Source organism: Oryctolagus cuniculus, chromosome 5, assembly GCF_964237555.1.
Source record: "Oryctolagus cuniculus chromosome 5, mOryCun1.1, whole genome shotgun sequence".
Lineage (NCBI taxonomy): Eukaryota > Metazoa > Chordata > Mammalia > Lagomorpha > Leporidae > Oryctolagus > Oryctolagus cuniculus.
In genome coordinates, this window is record NC_091436.1 from 62360443 (window position 1) to 62383159 (window position 22717).

Sequence of the window (22717 nt, forward strand, 5' to 3'; positions counted from 1 at the left end):
ACTACAGCCTATCACTGATCAAGTTTGATATAGACCAAAAAAATTGATGAATGAATCAAATCTTCATTGTGAAATTGATGGGAAAAGAACAAATTTTAACCAAAGTAATTTTGGGAAACAAAATTGAAATATTTATTTATGCATTGAAAAATGAATATAATGTTACTATATATAAAAAATCTAAAATTCATTTGCTTCACAGAATACTTTCTAGTTGAAATTATTATGGGTATAATTCTAATTAATAAAATGCATAAAAATGAAGTAAAATATTCTGAACCTATGGGATTCAAAGAACTGCATAAATAAATGAATATTGCAACATACATGCATGTTAACATGGATTACAAAAGGCTTATTGTCCAGGGGTCAAACCTAGTGAAAGTGACATGGTTTCTACAAGGTATACAATATTGTCATTGCTATGATTGTTGGTATCTTGAGAGGATGTTTTCAGACTGTATTTTGGAAAGACTTTTTGTTGCTTTTCCTGTAATCTCATGTTTTGATGAATAACCCAAGTTTTTCCAGCTTATTCTATATGGTGTGTTCATGGTTTCCATTATTTTAACTTTAATACCATCAAACTACTTCTCCTTTTTTGCACCAGTGCTCCTTTTAATGGCATTGTAATAGATTAAAAAGTTTTGCTAGCTTGCAGAGGTTTTAAAATATGTCTGCTACCAAGTAGCTCCAAAATAGAGGTGTATCTCGGGTCACCAAGGCTATGAAAAATACACAGGGCTGGGCAAAGATTGTGTTTTGTGTTCAGTAGGAGAAAGAGTTAAACTGGCAACGTGGCCCTGTGATTGTACTTATTTGGAAAATTTTGTTCTGTCTTGGTGATGATTTTATCTTCCTTATCTTTTAGTCCAGTGGGAAATAAAAGAAAAATTCCTTCATTAAGACCCACATTTTCTTGTGAATTCACATTTTGGTTAAGATGCCATCCATTAGCTTCTCGGACTACTTCCATGGGTGGAGTTGGTATCAACTTTCCCTACTATAGACCAGCTGTGGGACTGTTAGATCTGCGCCTGTCATGACCTACCCCAAAACCAGTGTTTACTTCTTTCTCTTTATAGAATTCTCTTTGGTAGTTGACACTTTGCTACACAGTGCTATACAAACAAAAAACCAAACTTCTGTTAAATTTGTCTATTCAAATTTATTTTAAATGATATTTAAAAGCCACCACCTTGGCCGGTGCCGCAGCTCAATAGGCTAATCCTCCACCTAGCGGCGCTGGCACGCCGGGTTCTAGTCCTGGTTGGGGCGCCAGATTCTGTCCCGGTTGCCCCTCTTCCAGGCCAGCCCTCTGCTGTGGCCCGGGAGTGCAGTGGAGGATGGCCCAAGTGCTTGGGCCCTGCACCCCATGGGAGACCAGGAGAAGCACCTGGCTCCTGCCATCGGATCAGCACGGTGTGCTGGCCACAGCGCGCCAGCCATGGCAGCCATTGGAAGGTGAACCAATGGCAAAAGGAAGACCTTTCTCTCTGTCTCTCTCTCTCACTATCCACTCTGCCTGTAAAAAAGAAAAAAACCTTAAAAAAAAAAACCTTAAAAAAAAAGCCACCACCTTTATTCCTGAAGTATTTGTCTATATTTGAATTTATTTTAAGATTTATTTTATTAATTTGAAAGAGTTACAGAACGATGTAGAGCCAGAGAGAGAGAGAGAGAAATCTTCCATCTGCTGGTTCACTCCCCAAATGGCCTCAATGGCCAGAGCTGAGCTGAATTGAAAGCCAGGACCCAGGAACTTCTTTGGGGCCTCCCACGTGGATGCAGGGGCCCAAACATTTAGACCATCTCCTACTGCTTTCCCAGGTTATAGCAGAGAGCTAGATCAGAAATGGAGCAGCCAAGACTCAAACCAGTACCTGTATGGGATACCCATGCTGCAGGCCAAGGCTTTACCTGCTGTACCACAGCACTAGCCACTTGAATTTATTTTAAATGGTATTTAAAAAGCCACCACTTTTATTCCAGAAGTATTCAGACTTAATACTTCAGACAAGGGCTGGTGCTGTGGCATAGTGGGTAAAGCTGCCTCCTGCAGTACTGGTATCCCACATGGGCAGCAGTTCAATTCCCACTTCCTATCCAGCTCTCTGCTATGGCCTGGGAAGTCCTTGGGCCCCTGCACCTGTGTGGAAGACCAGGAAGAAGCTCTTGGCTCCTGGCTTCAGAATAGTGCCATTCAGGCCACTGAGACCATTTGGAGGAGTGAACCAGTAGATGGAAGACCTTTCTCTTGCTCTGGCTCTATCGCTCTCTCTAACTCTATCTTTCAAAAAAATAAAATAAATCTTTAATAAAAATACTTCAGTTAAGAGGGTATGCAAGAACTGTTAACTGTGGCGCAGTGGGTTAACGCCCTGGCCTGAAGTGCCAGCATCCCATATGGGCACTGGTTCAAGACCTGGCTGCTCCACTCCTGATCCAGCTCTCTGCAATGGCCTGGGAAAACAGTAGAAGATGGCCCAAGTCCTTGGGCCCCTGCACCCATCTGGGAGACCCAGAAGAAGCTCCTGGCTCCTGGCTTCGGATCGGTGCAGCTCCAGCCATTGTGCCCTTTGAGGGAGTGAACCATCAGATGGAGGACCTCTCTCTCTCTCTCCCTCTCTCCCTCCCTCTCTCTCTCTCTCTCTCTCTCTCTCTCTGCCTCCCCTCTCTCTATGTAACTCTTTCAAATAAATAAATAAATCTTTAAAAAAAAAAAAAGAGGGTATGCCAAAAGGTTCATGGGAAAATAGAATTAAAAGATAAGCTTATTTTGCTGCAAAATTTTTTGAAATCCATGCATATCAGGTTTCTTCAAAAGGTTTATGAGAGGGGCCAGTGCTGTGGTGCGACAGGTTAACACTCTGGCCTGAAGCACTGGCATCCCATGTGGGCACCGGTTCTAGTCCCGGCTGCTCCTCTTCTGATTCAGCTCTCTACTGTGGCCTGGGATAGCAGCAGAAGATGGGCCAAGTCCTTGGGCCCCTGCACCCATGTGGGAGACCCAGAAGAAGCTCCTGGCTCCTGGCTTCAGATTGGTACAGCTCCAGCAGTTGTGGCCAATTGGGGAGTGAACCATCAGATGGAAGACCACTCTCTCACTCTCTCCCTCCCTCTCTCTCTCTCTCTCTCTCTCTCTCTCTGCTCTCCTCTCTCCTCTCTCCTCTCTCAGTGTAACTCTGAAAGGTTTGTGAGAAATGTATGCTATGAGAAAACTATGCATAGATTTCAAAAAAATTGCACCAAAATAAACTTAACTTTTCATTCCATTTTCCATTGATTTTTTTTTTTTTTTTTTTTTTTGCAGTACTCTAACATAATGGGTCCCGAAAACAACTTCAAAGTTGAGCATGGAGCATATAGCAGTCATTCTTCTAGTCCTTGCTTCATTAAATCTATCCTTTATGAATTTTCTTCCCCTTAAGTGAATAAAATAAAAGCAGTAAAGGCATCCTCTGCTTTCTCATTGCACTTAGGAATGCCGGCATCCTCAAGGTGGTACAGCCTCATCTTCCAGTCTCACCTCCATGTTTCCCAATGCTTTCTGTACCCTTACTTGGTTCACAGACTTTGTTCTTGTTGCTCCTTATTGAATTCACTGCAGTCCCTCCTGTCTCAGAGCCCTTCTCAGGATTCTGCGTGTGCATGGAACTCTACCTCAATCATGTAGTATCAACATCGGCTTATCCTTTGCAGCTTTGTATGAATGTCATTTATGCAGGGCAGTGGGATATATGGCATATGATTGATTGTTTTATTGTCTTGATTTCTATCCTGGCTGTTCAGTTACTGGCTACATAGTCTGAAAGTATCTGAGCCTGAATTTATTTGTAAGATGAGGGAAAATAATCCTTACTCAAAAGATACTGTGATTATTAAATGTGATAAACCATGTAAAGTACTCCGCTCAGGGCCAGACCAGTATTGAATAAAGTATTCAATAAATGCTAGATAGAATTATTGCCAACCTATTTCCTGCTCCCATTTCCCTGCTGCACACATGGACACAAATTCACACACTCATATCACTACCAGTCCAGTGCAACTGCTTTATTTTGTAGTGACATATGACCATGTTCCTGTTACTCCTAACCTTTACAATTTAGCACAGTTGTGATTTTTAAATGAATTTTTAGTTTGGTTGATTAATATGTGTCTTCCTGTGTAGTTTGGTTCACCAGGTCCTCAGTACCCTGCCCATATTAAATCAACAACAGATATTTATTGAGTGGGTGAGCAAGTAAACTCGAGGCATGTTCTGTCTCCTTTCAGGACTGCCTACGTGGTAGTAACAGTGTTTCCTGTAGGATAGTCTTGTCTTTATGCCTATAAATCACAAACTTCATGCCAATGACTAAGAATGACCTAGCACAAGTACCTTATTTAAAATTTACTTGTCACTAAAGATTGTTTTCAGGCCTTTTGGATTGTAACATTTTTTAAGATGTTAAATAAAGAAAACCTTGATTTTCAATAACATTGGAAATGGTTTACACTAAAAATTTAAGTGAACAATGAAGGCTAAGCTATTTTAAGTAATGCTTGATTTCAGTTGTCTAAAAATATGCATAATGAAACAAGCCTAAAGTAAATAAATCAGTGTGTTAACCATGATTTTTCTGTGTAGTAATATTTTCATCAGTTTTAATCACTTTGTTTTTTTATACATTTAAAATTTATTTATTTAAGAGGCATAGAGATAAAAGAGTGAGAGAGTTCCAATCCACTGGTTCATTCCCCAAATGCCCTCCAGTGGCCAGTGCCTGGGCCAGGTCAAAGCCAGGAGCAAGAAACTCAATTTGAGTCTCCCACATGGGTGGCAGGGACCCAAGTACTTGAGCTGTCACCTGCTGCCTCCCAGGCTGCACATTAGCAGCTGTAATCAAAAGCTGAGCAAGGGCTTGAATCCAGGCATCCCAACTTAACCACTAGGCCAAATGCCCACATGGAGTTTATACTATCTTGCAGCAAAACTTGGTTTTATATTAACAAAAATTATCTTTAAAGCTTTTAAAACTATTTATAGGAAAACCACTTTTTATTCATTTATTTAACAAGGATTTACTGAGCATCTGCTGAGCATTAAGCACTATTCAAAAACCAAGGAAATGAGCCTATAAAAATTGGCAGAATCCTTGTAGAATTTCCATTCTGATGTATTTGCAGCTACCTGTCTTACTTTGTTCTTAAACTTTTCTTCTGTGTTTTTTTCTTAAAGAAAAAAGAAAAAAAAACCCTGATATATGTCCCTTCCAAAATTCAGGTGTTGACAATGTGATAGTATGAAGAGACAGCACATTTAAGGAATGATTAGGGGTCAGCAAAGTGTCATTAGCATGTAAAGCCACTACATGCAAATCCAGCATCCCGTATGGGCACTTGTGGGGAGCAACCGGACTAGACTAAGTTACTCGAATTAGGACTTATTCTATGCATCTGCTCTCCCACAATATGGCGCTGGGAGAGAAGTAAACAGCTTCCGCACAGCTGCCTCCAGTTCAACCAATTAACTGTAGGACTTGCTCCTGATTGGAGAGCAGCGTACTCAGCCGAGTTGGGATTGGCGGAGGAGGACTATAAAGGAGGAGAGAGACGGCATGCACCAGGAACATCTATGGGGAACATCTAAGGGAACCCGTGCAGCCCCCCAGAGAGCCGGCCGGCGGTGTGCCGCTCCCCTGCGGAAGTGGGGAATGCGGCCAGGGGGAACTGCCCTTCCACGGAGGTGGAAGGGACGGTAGCCAACCCGGGAAGAACCAGCAGCAAACCCGGGGAGGGCCGAGCAGACGAAAGAACAGCGCAGGGTTCAGTGTTGCTCCTCCACGAAGAGGGGGAGCGACATAATGGTGCCGTGACTCGGATATGAAGCCTAGGCAGGGTTTAGTGTCGTTCCTCCATGAAGAGGGGGAGCGACATAATGGTGCCGTGACTCGGATATGAAGCCTAGGCAGGGTTTAGTGTCGTTCCTCCACGAAGAGGGGGAGCGACATAATGGTGCCGTGACTCGGATAGGAAACCTGACTCGGATAGGAAACCTAGGACGGATATGAAACTTAGGAGGGAAGAAACGGGAAGAATTGGGAAATTACCGGAGAGAGAGACTAGCAAACAGCCTAGGGAAAAGCCGGCCGAAAAGGGTGCCGGAAGAAGCTGTTGAAAGCCTAGGCATAGACTCGGATACGGACTACGGGGGGAAGCTGGGAGAAATCTTTAAGGTCGAAAGCGAAAGTGAAAGCTAGAACAAACAGACTCGGACGCGGACTGTGGGGAGAGGCCAGGAGAAATGAGGGAGGAATATCGTTGGAGGAAAGCTTGGGGAAACATACCGGGTAGAGAAAAATGTTAGGGAAATTGAAGCCGCGGGGGGCAGGCCAAGGCGGAGACGAAAGCCACTTTGGGGTTCTCAAGTTAGCCCGGGAATAGGGGGCGAAAAGTTGAAACCAGAAGCTGAGACGTAAGCCAGATTGGGATCCGTCTGATTAGCCCGGGGAGCAAAGGACGGGAAGCCAAATCGTGGGGCGGAGACGTACGCTGGGTTGAATTCGCCAGGCTAGCCCGGGGAACTTAGATTGAATCCTAGTGGCGGAGACGCAAGCTACGCTGTGTTACTCGCGGAAGCCGCCGCGTGCAGAGAGAGCACGGGGCGTGAATAGATAGGGAACGCTGGCGTAGGCCGTGGTTCAGACGCGAAAGGGTTAAGCGTGGAGACCGCGGAGCGCGCAAAGCCGAGCCGCGCAAAGCCGGGAAGCTGCGCAGATGAGAGAGGCGCGCGGGCTGAAGCGGCGCAGAGCCGGGAACCCGCCGGCGGGGCGAGGTGCCGGGAAGCTGCGGGGATAAGAGAAACAGAAGTTTGGAAGTGAAGTAAAAGAGAAATGGGAATGCTGGAAGATAGAAGTGAAATGGGAGAGGTAGGAATGCCCGGAGATAGAGAAATAGAGAAAAATAAGGCCTCCCCTCAACATGCCAATTAGAAGGCTTGGATTCGGTCTGCCCGATTAGTGAGGCGATGAGCACCTGGGCGGCTAGCCGCAGGTCACCGAAGACAGGCACGAATTAACATCAGTAAGGCTTCCCCACAATACAACAATATTAAGCTTGGATTCGGTCTGCCTGATTTAAGGCGGTAAGCGCCAGCAAAGCTCGACCAGAGTATGAGCTGCAGGTCACCGAAGATAGGCACGAACCAACACTAATAAGTCTCCCCCACAATAAGGCAATGAGAAGGCTTGGATTCGGTTTGCCTGATAGGACTTGTAAGAGCCTGTGGCAACTCTAGCAAGTAGAGCAGAGTGTGTACCGCGGGACACCGAAGACAGGCGCGTATCAACGCCAAAAATAAAAAGAAAGGGGGATCTGTGGGGAGCAACCGGACTAGACTAAGTTACTCGAATTAGGACTTATTCTATGCATCTGCTCTCCCACAATATGGCGCTGGGAGAGAAGTAAACAGCTTCCGCACAGCTGCCTCCAGTTCAACCAATTAACTGTAGGACTTGCTCCTGATTGGAGAGCAGCGTACTCAGCCGAGTTGGGATTGGCGGAGGAGGACTATAAAGGAGGAGAGAGACGGCATGCACCAGGAACATCTATGGGGAACATCTAAGGGAACCCGTGCAGCCCCCCAGAGAGCCGGCCGGCGGTGTGCCGCTCCCCTGCGGAAGTGGGGAATGCGGCCAGGGGGAACTGCCCTTCCACGGAGGTGGAAGGGACGGTAGCCAACCCGGGAAGAACCAGCAGCAAACCCGGGGAGGGCCGAGCAGACGAAAGAACAGCGCAGGGTTCAGTGTTGCTCCTCCACGAAGAGGGGGAGCGACAGCACTGGTTCATGTCCCAGCTGCTCTGCTTCTGATCCAGCTCCCTGGTAATGCACCTGGGAAAGCAGCAGGAGATGACCTAAGTATTTAGGCCCTTGCCATTTGCATGGGAGACCAGATGAAGCTCCTGGCTTTGGCCCAGCCCTGACCATTGTGGCCATCTGGGGAATGAAGTAGCAAATAGAAACTATTCTGTCAGCCGGCGCCACAGCTCACTAGGCTAATCCTCCACCTGCAGCACCGGCACCCCAGGTTCTAGTCCTGGTCAGGGTGCTGGATGCGCCAGTTGCTCCTCTTCCAGTCCAGCTCTCTGCTGTGGCCCGGGAAGGCAGTGGAGGATGGCCCAAGTGCTTGGGCCCTGCATGGGCATGGGAGACCAGGAGGAAGCACCTGGCTTCTGGCTTCCGATCGGCCCAGCGCACCTGCTGTGGCGGCCATTTGGGAAGTGAACCAACGGAAGGAAGACCTTTCTCTCTGTCTCTGTCTCTCTATAACTCTGCCTGTCAAAAAATAAGTAAATAATATTAAAAAAAAAGAAGAAACTATTCTGTCTATCTGTAACTCTGCCTTTCAAATAAATAAATAAATCTATTTAAGAAAAAAGTGTTGGGGGCTAGCATTGTGGCACAATAGGTTAATCCACCACCTACAGTGCTGGCATCCCCTATGGGCATCTAGTTGGAGTTCCTGGCTCTTTACTTCCCATCCAAATCCCTGCTAATGCACCTGAGAAAGAACAGAAAATGGCCCAAGGACTTGGGCCCCCTCCACTCATGTGGGAGACCTGGAAGAATCTCCTGTCTTCAATGCCTGGCTGTTTCACCCATTTGGGGAATGAACCAATGGATGGAAGATCTCTCTCCTCTCATTCTGTAACTCTGCGTTTCAGATAAATAAAGTAAATCTTTTGGGGAAAAAAAGGCCCATATGTATGGGGGGTGGGGTGGGGTGATTAGGCCATGAGGGCTGTTATCTCCTAAATGAGATTGAGATCCTGGTGGCAGAGGCATCACACAGCATTTGGTAATTTGCTTTTTGCCTTTCTATGTAGCAAAAAAGGCCCTAACCCCAAGCCAAATGTCAGTTCCTTGGTCTTGAACTTTCCAGCCTCCAGAACTGTAAGAAGTAAATTTCTGTTCTTTATAAATTATACAGTCTCTGGTATTATGTTATAGCAGCACAAAACAGACTAAGATATTAATGGTTTATTATTTCAATCTTGTTTTCATAGAACAAAACTAGTAAATGAGATTCCCAGATTTTTGGCAATTCTACAAACTCTTGAACATTTTGCATACCTTAGAACCTTATCATGTACCTAGCAGTGACCATAAAGGTGATAAGAGGCACCCAGTTTAAACATTCTTTAGAGAGTTACATTTTCTTCTTCAAAGAGTAGATTCATGTAGTGTTACTCATTAATATACAATGTTGCAGCTTGTAACGCTTTTTAAGTTACAAAGAACTAAGTGATTTGTTACATTTTCACTAAAGTAGTGCCATTCCATTCTGACTCAGTTTCAATGTTCAGTAAATAAAAAATGTTTAAACCTTTCTAATAAAATATTTTGATCCTCTTTGAAACTTAATGATACCTTTCTGCTTCATAAAATCAACTTTAAAGCTGCTGATCCAAAAGAATTTTTAAACCATGGTGAAACTGATCTCTGAAATGAGTTCCTCTGTTTTCTTAAAAGAGATTTCTCATTTATGTCAGAAGTTACTTTGCAAGTCAGTTGTCTAAAACACAGATCCCATTTCTCTGTATAAGCATTATTAGTACCTGGTAATCAACTTCTCCAGGGATCAGCTCACAAAGTATTCAACCCGTTTTTACTTGAAAAGTTGTGCTGTAACAAGCTACCACTTACAGTGTTGGTTCTCTGGAAGTGTGTATATATGCAGGACCATATTTGCCACACCTAAGTAGTAGAAACTCTGTCTGTTCCTTCTCACCTTCCCATGCTATACTGAGATAGCAAGACTGGTAAGTGGGTATGGAGGGGAAAGGAGGCCAGTGGTGAGTGACTTCTTATTAGTTGGTACCAGTGTATACTTTGTTCATTCCTTATGCTTTCTACAAGACACATCTCTTGAAAAGTTATTCTTCTTGTGGTCAGACCAGAAAACAGGATTTGCCCTTAGGCTGAGAGACCTTGGCTAAGCATTGTGTAAATCTGTGTTCTGGTTGGGTGCATGGGATAGAACCTCTCTGCTGCTGCTTGCCCATTGCATAGATAACTTGTTGGGGGAAAGTCCTGGACTTTCTAGGCATTTGCCTGCGTCTCTTAGAAAGCTGACCTCATCAGTCTTTCGGGCCAGCTAATTATCCCTCTTTCAATAACTTTTATGTTTTTAAAGTCTTATTTTTAGTGTTTAAACATTTACCATATTGTCTTTATCCTTAGCAAGATGTTAAATCTGTGACTCATTACAAATTGAGAAAATTTTTTTAACCAATAATTTTAAAAAAGCATTCTGTGTGTCTTTTCTACATTGGGGGTGTGATCACTCCTGAACCCCAAACATGTTTACTGTTCATTGATGGTGCTGCTATAGGCAGATGGGCCCTCGGCTGACAGTGGTTATTCTGTGAGCAGCTCCCTGTTGGGCTGGTTATTGCTGTGTTCGGACATGTTTAGATTTGAAGTTCTTTTCTTTCCATGAATAGAACAAGGTTGTGACATACCACAAAGCCTGGTGGAGAGTGAAAATATAATAACCTAATAACCAGTTTGGCTTTTTCACTAAGCTGGCCCCCCAAATTTTTCAAATACAGGGCTTTAAAAATCAGTTGTTTCTATACTTACTGCCCCTCCTTTGTGGTATTCTATAACATGGTTTTGTTTTTGAATTTACATTTTAGCATTTCTTTTTTTTTTTTTTTTTGACAGGCAGAGTTAGACAGTGAGAGAGAGAGAGAGAGAAAGGTCTTCCTTTTTCCGTTGGTTCACCCCCCAAGTGGCCGCTACGGCCAGCGTGTTGCGGCCGGCGCACTGCACCGATCCAAAGCAAGGAGCCAGGTGCTTCCTCCTGGTCTCCCATGCAGGTGCAGGGCCCAAGGACCTGGGCCATCCTCCACTGCACTTCTGGGGCACAGCAGAGAGCTGGACTGGAAGAAGAGAAACTGGGACAGAATCCGGAGCCCCAACTGGGACTAGAACCTGGGGTGCCAGCGCCACAGGCGGAGGATTAGCCTCGTGAGCCGCGGTGCCAGCTTAATTTTAGCAATTATTTTAAAGCTGTTACTAAAGGTTTCAAACTAAAGTCAGGCATATAGTTTTTACCTCTTTTTCATTGGGTGCTTATATTTGCTTTGACATTTAATTCCTATTATGTAATTTTCTTTCACCATTAGGTATAAAATCAGCGGTAATAATAATACTATTATTATTAAAGTAATTCCTCCTCTATTCTTAGGTTTCTGAAAGTTTTTAAAATTAAGAATTGGTATTGAATTTACTCATATGCTTGTTCTGTATCAATTAATATGATTGAATGGATTTTTCTACTTTAACTTGTTCACATAATTGAGTATGTTCTTTGGTTTTCTGATATTGAACCAGTCTTAAATTTCTGGAATAAATCCCACTAAGTCATGGTATATAGTGTTTTTATATGTTGCTGATTTCTTTTTGCTAATATTTCATAAAGGACTTCTGCATCCACATTCATGAGGGCTACATTTCTCTCTTTCTTTTTGTACTATTTTGTACTATTAGGTAACTGTTAGCTTCATAAAATGAATTTGTAAGTATCACTACCTCATTTTCAAAAGAATATTATATGAAATTGGTGGTTCACTCCCCAACTGGCCAGAACAGCTGGAGCTGTGCTGATCCAAAGCCAGGAGCCAGGAGCTTCTTTCAGGTCTCCTACGTGAATGCAGGAAACAAGGACTTGGGCCATCCTCCACTGCTTTCCCAGGCCATAGCACAGAGCTGGATCGGAAGTGGAACAGCCGGGACCCAAACAGGCACCCATATGGGATGCTGGCACTGCAGGCAGCGGCTTCACCCACTATGCCACAGTGCCGGCCCCGATATATTGGAATATTTTGTTACGAAATTTAATATCTAAACAATTACATCTAAGAGAAAAAAGATCTCCCAGTATTCTTAGTTAAGAAATCTACTCCAAACTGATCATGGCTACATTATTAAAGTAACTGATAGTATTCACGTATTAACTATGAGTCCTATTGTCTTCTATGACATGAGAAAATTTGTATTGAACTTTGATTCCTTGTATTCTGGAAATTTTTACCACTTTTTCATTCCTCCAAAATCCCTCCTTTGGCTTAATAATTAACTTGTTAGTAGCCCAAGTATTTGCTCATGTGAGTTTTGGTAGATAGTTACTGAGTTATTCTTGATGAAAGAGTAATAACAAAGGGTTATTTGCCTCTTTTATGTTTCAACTTAAAATGATACACACTGTAAATTGGTGATATCTTACTTAAAAATGTATGCTAGTTTGTCATGTTGTGGTTAGCAATTCATTTGCCTTTTTTTTTTTTTTTAACAGGCAGAGTGGACAGTAAGAGAGAGAGACAGAGAGAAAGGTCTTCCTTTTGCCGTTGGTTCACCCTACAGTGGCTGCCACGGCTGGCGCGCTGTGGCCTGCGCACCGCGCTGATCCAAAGGCAGGAGCCAGGTGCTTCTCCTGGTCTCCCATGGGGTGCAGGGCCCAAGCACTTGGGCCATCCTCCACTGCACTCCCTGGCCACAGCAGAGAGCTGGCCTGGAAGAGGGGCAACCGGGACAGAATCCGGCGCCCCGATCGGGACTAGAACCCAGTGTGCTGACGCTGCTAGGTGGAGGATTAGTCTGTTGAGCCGCGGCGCCGGCCTCATTTGCTTTGAAGTGAAATGGACACTATGAGAGACAATGACATGAGCAGCCCTTGTCTAGACTGTTGAGGAACAACTTACTATTTTGTTCCTTTAGTATTTTTGTTGTTGTTGTTGTTGCTCGGTTTGCTCTACACAAGACCACTGGTTGAACTCTGCAATCAATGCACAACCATTCTTAAGCATTTAAAAATTAACAGAAAATTGATCTCTGTGAAACATAGGAGTGGGAATAAGAGAAGGAGGAGATATATAGGACGGCACATACTCACTCAGACCTACCTCCAATGGTGGAACTAGAAATGTGCCAGGGGATTTCAATTCAACCTTACCAAGGAGGCAGGTACCAATGCCAGCACACTTGGTAAAGTGACAAATATAAATACACAACTGATCAAAAAGATAGGGTAAGTGTCGAAGAGATTACACAAATAAGACCAGTGTAAGCAAACAATGAAAGATAGAATCAAAAGGGAGAGAATGATCCTGCGGGGGAAGCAGGACACACAGCAGACTCATAGAATGGCAAATGCCCAAAACAGCACTTCTGCCTCAGAATCAACCCTTGGGACACTCGGATCTGACTAAAAGGTCCATGAGAGTCTCGCAGGCATGGAAAGCCATGACACGGTGGCAAAAAACAATCTAAATGAAGGATCCTGGTGAACAAGACCCCAGCAGAAGGATCAGGCCATCAAGGAGAGAGGCGCCTTTCTCTGAAGGGAGGAAGGAACCCCCACTGTGATATGGCCTTGACTAAACAAATTCAGAGTTGGTGAACTCAAGGGGCTTCCATAGCCTAGACAGCTCATAGCAAGAGTCTCGGGTGATTGCTGACATCATAAATAAAAGTGCCAATTGTTAAATCAACAACGGGAGTCACTGGGTTCATGCTCCCCACGCAGGATCTCTGTCCTTAATATGTTTAACTATGAAACTCAAAAACAACACTACTAGTCGAACAATACCCTATACCTGGTTCGGTTGTGTGAGTGCAGCCTGTTGAATTCCCTGCTTAGTATATACTAAGTTGATCTTCAGTATATGAAGGTAATTGAAAATGAAACGTGATGAAGAGCAGGATGGGAGAGGGTGTGGGTGAGGGGAGGGCCACGGGAGGGAGGGAGGTCAGGGGGGAAGCCACAACAATACAAAAGATGCATTTTATATTCTACTTAAAACTATTGGTTCAACTCTGTAATTAATACACAATTACTCTTAGGTGTTTAATTAATGCTATAACTAGTACTCAAACAGTATTTTACACTTTGTGTTTCTGTGTGGGAGCAAAATGTGGAAATCTTTACTTAACATACACTAAATTGATCTTCTGTATATAAAGATAATTGAAAATTAAAAAAGAAGAAGAAGCTAAAATTGAGGAAATGATACTAGTGATTCTTCTTTTTAATGCAATCATTGTAGCAGAACACCTGCTGTAATTTGTTGTAGTTGTCCCAAGAGTCTTTGGACAAATGTTTACATAAAGAATGAGTGTGGTGCAGCCAAATTGATAAACTCATAATCTTTTTCATATGTAACAACTATGTTGATGGGGAAGTCAAAAGCCCAAATATTAAATACAACCTTTCAGCTTTTAACAATCCCTCAGCCCTCAGCCTTTTGTGCCTAATTAATTCCAAAATTGTATGTTTAAATATAATTTAAAAAAAATTATGTAAATGAGAGACCTGCCAAATAAATTATTTATTTTGTGAAAGGGACAGTTGTTTTGTTGTTACTTAAATAACTTTCTGTAGAACTACTGTTGGACTAGCAATTCAAATAATAGCCTATAATCCCATGACTGGGGTCTTAATGCTAGAGATAGTTCTTGGTATCAATAGGCTATGTGTTTCCAGTTAGTTGCTTTCCCAATCGTGGTTCCTGGGTGAGCTTAGTCATCCCCATTCTCACTGTCTTCCACTTGACTGATGGTGCACACACATCTGTGCAGTCCCAGTGCCAGCAGGGATGTCCTCAGCGGTGAAGCAACCCTCCTCAACTGTGCTTTCTCCTCCCTGCCATCCCTGCTTCCCTTTCAGATGTGAAGCCACAGCAGTTCACTCAATTTATTTTCTGTTCTAGCTAGGAAAAAGGAAAAATCAGCAAGATTTTTGAAAAACTGAATTAGTAGCCAAAGAATTCTTAATAAGAAATTCAGCTTGTAAATTCATGAAAATACTTCTTGTCATTCCTAGTGACTCATGTTGCCTCTTGTGTCCACCAGTGTAGAATCTGCCAATGTGAATCATCTTTATGTAACTTGGTGACTGGGTTTTTAATGCCAGTGACAGGACCATGACCTCTACACTTGAGCTGCTTCAGCAGTGCTTATCAAGACTCAGATAGCCAGGCTTGCTGGCAGTGCTCAGTAAGAAAAATAACAAGACACTGCTAGCACTTGCACAGCTGAGATTCTTGCCTTCCGATGCTTTATTTTATTTTAAATAATTGCATTATGAATATGTTTTTAAGTGTTCATTTATTTATTTGAAAGGCAGAGAGACTGAAGAGACAAACAGAGGTCTTCCAACTACTGATTCACTCCCCAAATGCGGGTAACAGCCAGGACTTGGCCAGGCCACAGTCAGAAGCACAGAACTCAGTCAGGTCTCCCAGGTGGGTGGTAGAAACCTAATTAATTGAGTTATAATCTGCTGCCTCCCAGGATGCACATGAACTGGAAGCTGGAATTGGGAACAGAACAGGACTTGAACCCAGGCACTCCAATAAGGGATATGGGCTTTCAAGCAACATCTTAACTGCTGTGCCAAAGTCTGTCTCTCCAGTTGCTTTAAACTAGATTCACCTTAACTGAAAACATGAGAATGTAGCATAGCAGTGACACCTTGACATTAGTAGTCATCATTTGCAAAAGTGAAGAGAAATTACAAAAAATTCTCAATTATCTGTCATGTTTGAAAATGTAGGATGGTGCTCTTATTAAGTGATTATGACTTAAAGGTCTTGGGCATCAGATGCAATCTAAAATCCTGAAAAATTTGTGAGGTAGGTAGAATTCATCTTTGACCATAGTTACGGTCTTCTTCTACCCTCTAGGGAATCTCCTTTTTACTCTCAGGCACAAAGACTTTTTTGGGTGTTGCAATGTGCTATCAAAACTTATGCTTCAGAAACGTGCTAATCCCTACACTGGAGTTAACAGCAGTCACACATTTAAGTTCCACACACTTCACTATTCTTGCTCAACAAATGTTTTTTAATGTAGGTCAGAAAATATTTGTAATATAGATACTGTAGGCAGTTCTGCCCAGCATCCCACTCTATGAGCATATGCCTTCAAGTGAGTGTGAAATGCGAAACAAATCCGCTGACTCCCTTTGGTCCAAGTTCCTGCTTGCCCCTTACAGGCTGAGCATCTCACCGTCCTGAGGTTAACTCAGGTTTAACCGTGTATGCGTTTTTATTCAAGGTCCTTAAACACAAGCCAGGGCCTTCAACAGATGCTAAAGGAAATAAAATCATCTGTTGTAATGCTGCAAGATTAAATGTCTGCTTCAGGTTTACTGAGAAGTACTTTGTCAGTCTGCAGCCTGCTCCCTTCTGAGAGATTTTCTAAGTTAATGTATGTACATGATTTTGATCTTACATGCCTACATAAAATTTGAAACCTTTATATAGCTTAATGATCATCTTAGTCTGCTTTGTGTTGCTATAACAAAATACCTGAGTGTGGGTAACTAACTTCTGAAATTTATTTGGCTCATGATTGTGATACCTTTTGGCCCAAACATCATGGCTGGTGCCTGCATCCTGGCAAAGGCTTCCTGGCTACTTTAGAACATGACGGAGAAGCAGAAAGGGAACTAAGTGTATATATGAGGGACCAAGGCATGCTGTGGCCTTGCTTTGTAACCATCCACTCTCAGAGAGCTGTTGTGATCCCAGGACACCTGAGCCCCTGCTGTGACAGTGCTAATCCATCAACAAGGCCGGGGCCCCACTGCCTAAACACTCCATCACTCCCACCAGATACCACCTCTTCATGGTGCCTCACCTCTTACCACTCCCATGCTGGGGACCAGGTTTCTGGCACGTGGGACTCTGGGAGGCGGGCCCCATCCACACCGTGACAGTGAGTGTTCTCTTTTATCGAGCATTTATATTTTGACAGTAGGAACAATCTGGTTAGAAAATTACAGGCATCACCGACCCTCAATGAAATACATGAAGGAAAGGAGACCAAGTCTCATTTACCGTTTTCACCACCAAGGAAACTTCCAGTGACATGTTTTTATGTGTTTTGGCTTTTTTAAAGATAGAACTTCTGATATTATACTAAGCAAGCAGACATATACTCTAGCAAATTCTAAGACAAGCCTTGATTTTTACACATGGTTGTCCAAATTTCTAAAGCGTATAATAAATTCAGTAACATCAAAATAATGTATGTTACTTCCGGTTCTCAAATTCTTTATAGAGAGAATATCAACACTTAGACACTTCAAATTCTTATTCTAGCTTCACCTTATTTTATAATTATCTCTAAAATCCTATGATTATTATATTAGATATGGACTAGGTGCTGAATATAATATAAAACATTATATGCAAAGATACTCATTGAGATGTATGGTGTCTAAGGCCTACTGATGGTTTCCAGATGAAATAAAAACATAGTTTTTTTCCTCTGCCTTAAATCTAATTTAAAAGGTTAAGAGAAAAAAACAAGATTTTTAGAACCTTGCTGGACAACATTGTTGCTAAGATTTTCATTGGAAAAAAAAGTACATCTTTATAAGAAAGAGTGTAATACTGTTGCATCATAAAGTCCTAAATAGCATGGTTCATAAATGAGGTAACTTGTTTTTCTGGACTTATGGCCCATTGGGGAGGGAAAGATTGTCTTTACTGCTTAGAATGTTTCATGCTTTTTTATGCTGAATCAGAAATACAGTATAATACAAGTTGTCTTTTGGCTGCATGTTATGGGCAGGGGCCCTATAGAGAAAAGACTAGGGAAGAATCAGTAAATTTCTTGATTCAGGTGCTGAACCAGAGCCAGTTTGGAAATGTCTCTAAGCCTTTGCTAGTGCTGCTGGGGCAGTGTGCTTCTTTTTCTCTTAAGATTTATGATTGCTTGATTATTTTGCTGTAGTTATTTTAAGAGCATTTTTATGAGGTTAGAAAGAGAACTGTACACAAACATAGGATACTTTACAAATGTAAAAAAATTGAGAATAATAGCTCAGCTGGAAACAAGAAAGCTAAAATTGTGGCAGCACTTCCTCCAGGTACTTAACTCATGCTTAAGCAAAGTAGTCTGAAAGTTCACAGGAAAAGAAACTGCTTGTGAAGTGTTAAAACCACAGTCTAAGAAAAAATGTTTTTCATAATGTCACATTATTGAACATTAAGAACTACATGTTGCAGACCAGTTTAGTAGTAGTAGGTACACTTTCTCTCAAACCTAAGATAAAGTACAAACACAAAGCTTATCATGTCCCAACCTCAGTGGATGCTTTCTTTTTCCTTCTTTTGGACCCCCCCCCCTTCCTTTCCTTCTCCTTCCTTCCCTCCTTCCTTCTTTCCTTTCATTCATTCTTCCCCTCCTTTCTCTCTTGTCTTTTTTTCTCTCTTTTCTTTCTTAAGTGCTTATTTGAGAGAGAGGAAAGAAGGGAGTGAAGGAAGGAGAAAGAGAGTGCATTCCTTTCTTGCTTGTTCCCTCCCCAAATGCCAGCAATGGCTAGGGCTGAACCAGGCTGAAACCAGAAGCCAGTAACTCAATCCAAGTCTCCCACATGGGTGGCAGGAATCCAGCTACTTGAGTCATTGTCACTGCCTCTCAGGGTCTTATCAGTAGGAAGCTGGAGGCAGGAGCCCAGGGCAGTTATGGAACCCAGGCTCTCTACATGGGATGTGGGCCTCCTAATCAATGTTTCCTCCTTCCCTTCCTCCCTTCCTTTCCTCCCTCCCTCCTCTCTCTCTCTCTCTCTTCTCTCTCTCTCTTTAAAAATATTTATTTATTTATTTGAAAGGCAGAGTTATACAGAGGCGCAGAGAGAGATCTTCCATCTGCTGGTTCACTCCCCAAGAGACCACAACAACTGGAGCTGGGTCAATCCAAAGCCAGGAGCCAGGAGCTTCTTCTGGGTCTCCCACACAGGTGCAGGGGACAAAGGACTTGGCCATCTTCCACTGCTCTCCCAGGCCATAGCAGAGAGTTGGATCAGAAGTGGAACTCAAACCAGTGCCCATATGGAATGCCAGCATGACAGGCAGTGGCTTTTATATACTATGTATGCCACAGCACTGGCTCCTCTTTTTTTTTTTTTTTTTTTTTGGACAGGCAGAGTGGACAGTGAAAGAGAGACAGAGGGAAAGGTCTTCCTTTGCCGTTGGTTCACCCTCCAATGGCTGCCGTGGCCAGTGCACCGCACTGATCCGAAGCCAGGAGCCAGGTACTTATCCTGGTCTCCCATGGGGTGCAGGGCCCAAGCACCTGGGCCATCCTCCATTGCACTCCCGGGCCACAGCAGAGAGCTGGCCTGGAAGAGGGGCAACCGGGACAGAATCTGGCGCCCCGACCGGGACTAGAACCCGGTGTGCCAGCGCCGCAAGGTGGAGGATTAGCCTAGTGAGCCGCGGCGCCGGCCTGGCTCCTCTTTTTTAAATTATTCATTTTATTTGAAAGGGAGAGTTAGAAACATCTCTCATTCACTGGTTCACTCTCCACATGACCACAGTAGCAGGGGCTGGGGCAATGGCTGAGGCTGGGCCAGGAGCCATGAGCTTTGGCTGTGTCTCCCATGTGGTGGGTGCAGGGGCCAAGCACTTGGGCTATCATCTGCTGCTTTCCCAGGTACATTAGCAAGGAGCTGGTTTGGAAGTGGAATAGCCAGGACAGGAAGGGGCTCCTATATGTGATGCTGGCATCATAGGTGGCTGATTTACCCCCTGTGCCACTGTGCCAGCCTTGAAAGCTGTGTTTGTTCCTTAACAATGGTGGTGCCATCTTTATAACAGGCAGAGTGATGTTTGAGCTTTCCAGTCTCACAAAAGGACTACAGTCCAAAGTTCAAATTTATATTTAGGCTTTTGAAACCATGAACTTGTTTTCTCACTTAGGCAAATCTTGTAGCCAGCCCACAAAATCTGGCATCAGTTGCATGAGGTTGTTGAACTGTGGACCTGGCAACATGAATTTTAGTACACTTTCTATGTGAACCTTCAAATTCCCTTTTACCTGGCGATTCCAACAGCACTTCTTCTCTTTCCATTCTGCTGAATCACCTCTTCCCCTGGAGGACACTGGCCTGGTAGAAGGTTCCAATGAGAGGCTGGGGGAGGGCTTGTAATTCTGAATGGGGCTAGAATTAGGAGAAGAAGTGGGAAGCCTTTGGAAGGTTTATGAAGGTCTTTGATTTTAGCAATGCAGAGAGCAGATGTAACAATACAGAGGCAATTGCTATGCTCTGGAAGTTCCAGAAGTTTAACAAAAAAGTTTGTCCGTGTTAATCATTAGTATGTGTGAGAGGTTGTGAGCATCTGAGATGCCCAGGAAAAGTCACTGAATGTGTGTTCCTTTCATTTTTCCTTTTCTCCTGTGCCGTGTGTTGCATCTTTGCCTCTGTCCTCTATTAAGGTTCTTCCTACCACCCCTTATGTCACCTTTCACTTTGATCCTACAGAAAAATTTGGGAACATAGAGGTATAATATGCATGTTAACAGGACAAAATTTGATCTACATTTTAAAAAATGTTTATTATATTTGTTTTGATTTTATTTGAAAGGCAGAGAGACAGGGAGACACAAACACACACACACACACACACACACACACACATACATACAGATTGTTCATCTACGGGTTTACCCTCCAAATGCCCACAGTAGCTAGGATTGGGCCAGGCTGAAGTCAGGAGCCAGGAACTCCATTTAGGTCTCCCATGTGGGTGGCAGGAACCCAAGTACTTGGACCATCATCTGCTGCCTCCCAGGGCAGTAGCAGGAAAGTGAAACAGGAACAGCATAGCCAGAACTTGAACCAGTCACCACCCCGTAACATGGGATGTAACATGCCAAGTGGCAAGTCAACTGCTGCGTCAGGCTCCTCCCTCACCCATCTAAATTTATTAAGCGTGCCTGACTTGGCTTTCCTAGTCTATCTCATCCCTCTCTAACGATGCCTAGCACACAGTAGACACTCAGACGAAGTTTGTTGAGTGAGTAATGAACAAATGAATGCTGTTTTGAGAGCAGTTCTATTTTGTAGATGAACTTACCAGAAAAAGAGCAAAATGGGCCCTGGAATGAGTCAGGGTGGAATAAAGGATAGATTAGGAACACCATTGGAGCTCTGGCAGTGGTGGGACAACTGACTGAATTCGTTTGCCCCTTTCTAACTCCTTTAACACTGTCGAAATGAATCACAGGAACTATGGGGGTCCAGGGGTCTGCAGTGGGGATGGGAAGAAAGACCAGGTGTGTGTTAAGTTGAGAAAAAACTTACTAAAAAGATAACTGAACTTGAAACATAGATTTCATTATATCTGCATTATTTAGGATTACATCAGGCTGCCAGTGACAGAAAGTTCTTAAACAGGAACATTTGTTTCTGTCTCACATGGAGGAAGGCAGTCCAGGGCACTGGGTTAGAAGCCCCACAACTGGCCGGCACCGTGGCTCTATAGGCTAATCCTCCACCTGCGGCGCCGGCACACCAGGTTCTAGTCCCGGTCGGGGCGCCGGATTCTGTCCCGGTCGCCCCTCTTCCAGGCCAGCTCTCTGCTGTGGCCCGGGAAGGCAGTGGAGGATGGCCCAAGATCTTGGGCCCTGCACCCCATGGGAGACCAGGAGAAGCACCTGGCTCCTGCCTTCGGATCAGTGTGGTGCGCTGACTGCAGCGCGCTGGCCGCCACGGCCATTGGAGGGTGAACCAATGGCAAAAGGAAGACCTTTCTCTCTGTCTCTCTCTCTCACTGTCCACTCTGCCTGTCAAAAAAAAAAATTATTAAAAAAAGAAGCCCCACAATCATCCAGAACTCAAAGCCCTTCTGTGTTCCCACAGCCTGAAGAAGTGGCTTCCATCACTGAGACAGATGTCCAGGAGGGCTGTCCCAACTGTGGCCATCACATCCACATTTCAGAAAAGGGAAAACTGACTGGGAGAATGAACCTGCTTTTTCATCTTAGTAATATTTCTAGGCACACTCCATTTCCTTTCACATCTCATTGGCCAAACTCAGTATCTGAGTCATACCTGACTTCAAGGAGAACTGGAGAACTGGGTAATGCAGTCTTGTCTTGAGTGGCAAGTTGTCCAGGTAAAGTTTCTGGGGAGAAGGTATCTGTGACCATGAGATAGGGACAATGGGGACAACTAGTTATCCCTTCCATGTTGCATGATAGATTTTCTTGGAAATACATCAATAATAAAAGCTAGCCAGAGGACTCTTAAATTAGAGAAAATATTCAACATTACTTTTTAAAATATAGGTTCCATTATGGGTATAGTATTTGAAATCAGACTAGGTTGTACTTAACACTAAATTATTTACAGATATTTAATAAATACACATAATTAGGAAAAGTAATGAATATCATTATAAATACCAAATTTTAGAAAGTACATCAATTCCTAGAATCTTTGTTATTTCAAGCCCAAAACACACAAGGGGCAAATTATGGGTATTTCACAAATGCCACACTAAACAGGTGTTTGATTTACTTTCCAAGTAAGACAGTGCATTGGCTCAACAGCTTTTATCATGGAGCTCTCACAGCACATTCACTGACCCCTCACTGTTACCCGTGTATTCCTGTAGCACTCTAAGCCCCCTGAATTTATCATTCCCATTCTATAGGTGACAACATTAAGTCTGAGAGATTGGATTTATCCTTGGAACTCAGATTGTTATATTCTAATGACAATACTTTTAGCCACTGTTCTTCATTTCTATTTCTTTATAAATAGTTAATAACATGATTGCCATCTTATTGCTAAACAAACACAGCTGTAATCAATTATGAGAAGAAATGTTTCAAAAATGCTTGTTCTTGATTTATTATAAATATTTC

The 22717-nt window shown here is 43.3% G+C and overlaps 1 protein-coding gene and 1 long non-coding RNA gene across 3 annotated transcripts in view; one reads left to right on the plus strand and one right to left on the minus strand.

Annotated features, from left to right (window-relative positions):
- Positions 1 to 22717, plus strand: part of SESN1 (sestrin 1) — a 116586-nt gene that overhangs the window by 48777 nt on the left and 45092 nt on the right. The gene's annotated exons all lie outside the window — the stretch shown is intronic.
- Positions 1624 to 22717, minus strand: part of LOC138849623 (uncharacterized) — a 44107-nt gene continuing 23013 nt past the window's right edge. Inside the window, exon 2 of the long non-coding RNA XR_011388593.1 lies at positions 1624 to 21987. This is a non-coding gene — a long non-coding RNA (uncharacterized lncRNA). The remainder of the gene's footprint in view (positions 21988 to 22717) is intronic.